Source organism: Mastomys coucha, unplaced genomic scaffold (assembly GCF_008632895.1).
Source record: "Mastomys coucha isolate ucsf_1 unplaced genomic scaffold, UCSF_Mcou_1 pScaffold6, whole genome shotgun sequence".
Lineage (NCBI taxonomy): Eukaryota > Metazoa > Chordata > Mammalia > Rodentia > Muridae > Mastomys > Mastomys coucha.
In genome coordinates this window covers 60,793,940-60,800,754 of record NW_022196912.1, presented here as the reverse complement: position 1 = coordinate 60,800,754, position 6,815 = coordinate 60,793,940, and the positions used below count along the sequence as shown (strand labels likewise).

Below are 6,815 nucleotides of genomic sequence, written 5' to 3'. Positions count from 1 at the left end.
TATATATATATATATATATATATATGAAATAAACCTTTACAAAAACACATTTAAAAAGCTAAAAGCATCAGTAGACACAGAACTGAAATAAATGAAGGCAAAATGAAGATAATATTAACAGAGTTCAGAAAGGTTCATATATAAATCTTGAGGATGAAAATTATAAGAACTGAAGTGAAAAAACCCATGAAAGAATTCTAACAACAGTCATTAACAGGCATAAAAAGTGATTTATGAACTTGTGGTCAATTGAAATTATTCAATCTGAAGAACAGCAAATGTAAGCTGTTACAGTTGTCTATATACTGAGTACTGAGCATCTGTCTAGACTGTAACCTGATAATAGGGCACTATATTAAGCAAAATGTCGTGCAGAATGCTCTCCAATAATCCCTGATTGATTAGCAAAAGGCTAGAGTTTATGACTGGGAAGGAAAGATAGAAAGAAAGGACTTAGGATCAAGTGAGGGGGTCTCAGGAGAGAACAAGAGAGAAATGGAGAGAAAGGAGGTCACTATTAGGTGTGATGGTCCAGGAGCGCATGGCCAAGAAAAGTTTACCCTGAGGACAGACAAATATACCAGAAGCTTCTCAGGAGACATTAAATTAACAAATAATGGCTTTTATGAGGGCTTTAACCTCATGGAAGGATTAGTACATTTCAGAATTTTCCCAGTATAGCTTATTAATAAATCATAGTGTCTCTGAGTTATTTTCTTGGGAGCAAAATGGGAAATTTGGGGTAGAAATTCCCAAGAGGAATTAAGGAACTAAAGGTTGCCTAGCAAGCCCCACAAGAAAAAGGTTTATTATAACGGCACCCAACATGGGGAATAGAATTCAAAATAACCTGAGAAAAGTCCCCGGAAGAGGTACTAACCTTCCCTTCCCCCCTCCCCAAAATACTTGCGTCTAGCTCGGTCCTTTTGATATTAAGAGGCTAAAAAAACACGGTGGCTGTAACCTAGCAACCAGCCTGCAGCCTAAGAAGATGGGAAATACTTCCTATAGTCAGGCATGACTTCTAAGACTCTCCTGAGCACTTGAATGAGGCATCATGCCTCATTGCAGGTCCACCATGCATCTTGTGATGCTCCAAACATCTTGTGAGGCTTCTTCCGGTTAAACACGGGTGAAACACAGCTCCCCAGTTGATAAGGCTCAACTCTAATTGGTGGCCGCGTAACCAGAGCTCTTCAGCAGAGCTAGTCCCACAAGAACTACACCTACCGTTGCATACCAGTCACAGAGCCCAGATCAGCATGCAGCTCTAAATTACGCATGGGCTGTCTCAACTGGATCGTTCAAAAGCTGCATGGCAGCTTCTCTCTCGAGCCTTCGTGGGCACCTACGCTGAAGCTTAAGGGCATGACAGACATACTACATACTTATCCACAGCCCATTTGAAACCTAGCATAACCTTCTCAGACTGGGCGGAAGTCACAGGCACTGAATTAGCACAACACCTCTGGGTGTTGCAAGGTGCCAGGACATCTGCAGCCCAAAGTGGTTTTTCCACCCAAATGTCCTTTCTACTCCTTGTGAGTGAAAGAACCAGGACTACACTAACCACTGTAGTGTCCTGAGCAGAACAGCAGAGGGAGACAGAGAACACAAAGAGCACAACAAAACTTTTGACCATGGAAGAAGAGTTTGAAAGCTCGGTGGTTAAGAGCACTGACCACTCTTCCAGAGGTCAATTGTGTTCAATTGTGACCCACCACATCATGGCTCACAACCATCTGTAATGGGAACAGATGCCCTCCTCTGGTGTGTCTGAAGATAGCTATAGTATACTCATATACATAAAATAAATTATTCTTTTAAAAAAGAAAAAGATTTGAAATCATGTCTTAAGGTTGAGAGAAAATGATCTGGATATACAATTTCATACATAAATATAAATAATGTAAAATGGATAAATTTAAAGAAATAAAGTATATAAGGATGAGAGGCACTTGTACTTGGTAAAATGTGATAGTCTACTCTAAGCTCCTGGCAGGTGCTTTGTCCCTCTCCACCCACTCAAATACTTCGGATTCATGAGTGAAAGGCACAGACATGCTGGTGTATTTTTCATATATCCTAATCATGTAATGGCTGGGCACTTCCAAACCTTCCTGCTGCTAACACACTCCCCCCCCCGATATCTTTAAATTATTACTTAGCAAATCTATATTTTATCTTTGCTTCCCAGGGACCCTTCTGGGCAGCCCTTTGGAGGCTGCTTTCTTCTTGGCACCTACATTTAACTTCAGCTGTCTCTCCCTATTCCACCTTCCTGAAGTGGTCCATCCTATGCCCTTCTCATATTGGACTTCCATCTTCTCTCCTGCACTTCTTGCTGGGGAATCCTAAAAGGTGGGAACAAAAGAGAGAAATAAAGAAATGACCTAACTGAAACTGACGCATTATGAATTATGATTATTATCACATTGATAATGCTCATTGTTACCTTAATAATCATATTGGCTTTCTATGCCTTCTCAAAGAAGAGCACTATAGAGGAACAAGGGAGAAAGATGAAAATAGGGACAAGCATTATAGAAAAATACAAAAATTTATTCATCAGAGAAAAATGCTAAGATATCAGAGATAGAAGAAAGGGAAAGAAATGAGATGTGTAAGCAATTCTTAAAGGAAAAACTACAAAAATGTATAAATCAGAATGAAGAGATATAAACTACAAGCAGAGAAACAAGAAAAAGAGAGGTATGAAAAATGGACATAAGCCACGGAAGAAAAAAAGTTAAAGATACTAAGATAAAGACAGTAGAAATAAAGCCAGAGCCCAACACATCTTTGTTAGAAAACAAACCTTAGCTTATCCAGTCAATATGCAGCAAATACTATCAGATGCCAAAAATGAACAAAATTATGAACAACATGGTTGGCAAACCATAGATGTGCTGGATTTGAGAAAGTTTAAGGAAAGTGTCAGCACATATTGTATGCATTCACTATCCAGGAAACAAATACTAAATTCTTGGGAGATTCAAAATAAGATAACACCCCAAGACAGAAAAGATATGATAAAAGCTATATTTGAATCTGATTCCTGGTTACAATTGTGTTCATGATGGAGACAAGAGGCTAGAGAGATAGAACAAAAAAATAGGACCAAATACATCAATATTTTTCATGATCAGATCCTAGGTGAAGGTCCATATGCTAACATACAGATGCAAGCCATATATTACAAGGCAACCTTGGCTTTGTGTCATCTGGCAGCCTTAAATGCTTTGGGCAGGGTTGAACATACAGGGAAAATACTTGAACCATTACTCAAATTATGCAAGATTCTAAAGAAACATTGACTGACTTTTTACAGACACTAAATTTAGTTGGAGATAGAAGTGTATCAGATTTACTAACTTAAAAATTCTAATGCTGAATGCAAAGTGGTGATCAGGCCCTTAAAGTTAAGATCAGCACCAATAGATGAATGGGTTAGAAATACACTGGATCTCATTCACATAATATCAATCTGATAAGAGAAGTGATCTCTAAATGTTTCAGAAGGACTTGTAATAGGACCAAACTAATTCCAAAACAGGACCTATGGAGTATGCAAGGGCCAACACTGGATTAATGAATGTAGACCAATAAAAGACAAATGGGACAACCTCTTGTCATAAAGAACACAAGGCCATCTTGAAGGTCTCAGTACCAAGTTCACATCAGCCATTTCAGGGCAATAGCAGAGTTATTCATCCACATAACAATTAAACAACACTGTTCTGAAGATAAGCATAAAAAATCCAGTTATGGAAGTTGAAGTAACTTCTATAGATAAAACAAAAAAAACCCAGAAGGAGCCACAAAAAATATTTTAGCAAACTTCTACAGATGATCAGAGGTTGAAACTAAAGTTATTTATAAATAATATTGAATTTGAATGAATGGTAATCACTGGAGCAGATGTAAAAATAATCTCATTAAAATTTGGCCTTGTAATTGGCTTCTTCAGAAGGTAGTGCAGTTAAACAATTTCTAGGAGCTATCCCAGATAAAACAAAATGTAAAGTGGCTTCAATTTATAGGACCAGAAAGCCAAACAGAAAAAATAAAGCCATATGTAGCTGATGTAGCCATAAATTGGTGGGCAAGAGATCTGTTGTAATAACAGGATGGATGGATTACCATTCCTCCAACTTCTGGGATAAGCCATAAAATAAAAGATGTTCCCAATGATGGTATTAAAAATCTTATCAAGAACATTCACAAATTGTCCACATTGTCCATAAGCAGAATACAACAAAGGCTCATTCTTGAATTTTACATAGAGGAGACACTGCTAAGAGAACTTTAACAGCCTTACCACTAATGTGGTTGACTGACCAGCCTATTTGGATAAGCAATGGACTATGACAAAAGTGCAAGCACTAGAACACCTAGATCAAGAGCAGCTGAAGGTTCAACATATAGAAGAGTATATATACCAGATGTTGGAATTGTCCTATATTTGTCAATAAAAAGAAATCTGGCAAATGGAGGACATTGATAGATCTAAGAGCAAATAATACAATCTATCAGTCAATGGGTTCTTTATAGCCTTCCCTTCATTGTTGGCTCAGTTATGGCTGATTACAGTGATTGATTTAAAATATTGATTTTTTTCACCATTCCTCTACAAGAACAAGATAAAGGTTTGCCTTCTCAATACTTACTTAGAATATTTTTCCAATTAAAAGGCACCATTGGATAGTCTTACCACAAGGAATGTTGAACAGTCCTACATTATGCTAATATTTTGAACAACATCCACTAGAAATAATTTGTAAGTAATTTCCTCAGTCCATAACTGTGCAAGAACTGAGATTCTGAATTTACTGAGATTTGGAGAAGACTTGTTACTGGGGCACATTTGGAACTCATACTGTGTGACACTATAAGCAAAAGTCAAGAGTCCCTTTATTTCATTGGCTCACCAGTCCAGAGGATTAAAGAGCAAGGCTACTGTAAGTATCTACAGCATTGAATGAATTCATTAGACATTGTCCTTCTCCAGAGCAACTTGAAAAAGAAAAGTGAAACCATTCATGTGCAAAAAAGAAAAGAAAAAAAGATCAGTTACCGAAGGGATTATAGAAGATGTCTAGAACAAAAACTTGGTTATATAACTATTTTTGAAGGAGTTTCCTAAGAGAATAGAAAAACGTTTCCTCTTATTAAAATTAGAACAATCTTTTCTCCATTTACTAGCTTTTTGTCATTGTCTTTCATATTTAAATTTAAATTACTTCAAAATTGGTTTCCTATAATTTTTACAAATGAGTTTTCTATTTTCAGGATATGAAATAAGATATAACTCATTTAGACAAAAGTCTAGGATCATATTTTATATTAGCATCAACATTAAGAACCAATATTCGACTGGATCATCTTTGGAAATTCACAAAAACTTATACCATTAAATGCTCAGTAGTTCTGTTTTCATGATTGTATTTTTAATGATTTCAAAGGTTTTTGGAGCTCCTGGTAAAATATTTGAGAAGAACTGTCAAAGAAAAACAAAACTGTATCCTTTGATTCTTAGAGTTACTGCTGATACATGACCTCTGTCTCTGTCTCTGTCTCTGTGTCTCTATCTTTCTGTCATTGTCTCTCTCTGATTCTCTGTTCACTCTGTTCATTCACTGACTCTCTGTTTTTCTGTAATTGACTGTCTTTCTGTAATTATTCCTCTCTCCTCTCTCTCTCTCTCTCTCTCCTCTCTCTGTATGTTTGTGTGTAAAATGTGACTGTACATTCAACTTTTGTATTATTTTATTTTAATGCTTATTAAGAACAGTTTTACATAATGTACCCTATTTAAAATTTTCCTGAATATTATTTACATATTTTCTATGCAATTAACCCATATGCAAAATAGTTTAAGATCCTGAAAAGTTCATCTTTCATGCACTTTCCTATTCCTTATGGGTTCTTTACAACATTCACTGAATGCCATATTCATGTTACCCAAGAAAATAATCCAACTCCCATTCTTCCATTCTAAGTTTTAAAAGTCTCTGCCTCCAGTGTCTCTTCTTAATATCTGAATGTAAGTTTGCCCTGGAATTTCTCAGTTATTAATGCTCCTTAAAATGACTTTTTTTATTCCTTTTGGTTGTTTTCCATTTTATTTTTATGTCCATGTGTTTTGTTTCTTTGTTTGTTTGTTCATCTATTTTATTTTTATGCCCATGGGAGTTTTCCTTGCTTGTATGTCTATGCACTATGTACATAAAGTACTTTCAAAGGCCAGAAAAGGGCAACAAATAAGAATGGAACTATAAATTGTTGTGTTCTTCCATATAGTGCTGGGAATTGAATGCAGATTGTCTGGAAAAATAGCCATCAAACCAATTTTATTACTTAGAAAATACTTGTCTACTCTGAAAATTTAATACATGTTCAATGTATTTTGAACATATCTACCATCCTACCTATTCAGCTTACCCAAGAACACCCACATTCTCCTACCAACTTCATATACTCTCCTTTTCCTCATAACAACCCATGAAGCCCAATTAGAGCTCCCCATATATGAGTGGGTATAAATTCAACCACTGAAATAGACACAATCTACCAGAGGCCACACCTCTGAAGAAAACACTATCTCTTCCTCAGCATCTATGAGTAGCCAGTAGTTCTCATCTAGGGCTGGGGCCTCATGAGCTTCTCCCCAATCTAGGATGTTGACTAGCCTGATCTTTTGCAGGTACTGTAGTTAGCCAGCATGATTGTAAGTTTGAATACAATGTCTCTGTTCCATCCAGAATACACTATCTGTAGTTGTCTTCCTTGACTTCTAGTTCCTGTAATTTCTC

The 6,815-nt window shown here is 36.4% G+C and overlaps 1 long non-coding RNA gene across 1 annotated transcript in view; it reads left to right on the top strand.

The window, feature by feature from the left end:
* Nucleotides 1-2,403, top strand: part of LOC116079563 — a 7,958-nt gene extending 5,555 nt beyond the window's left edge. The window contains exon 2 of the long non-coding RNA XR_004114041.1: nucleotides 2,198-2,403. This is a non-coding gene — a long non-coding RNA (uncharacterized LOC116079563). The remainder of the gene's footprint in view (nucleotides 1-2,197) is intronic.
* Nucleotides 2,404-6,815: the final 4,412 nt, after the last annotated feature.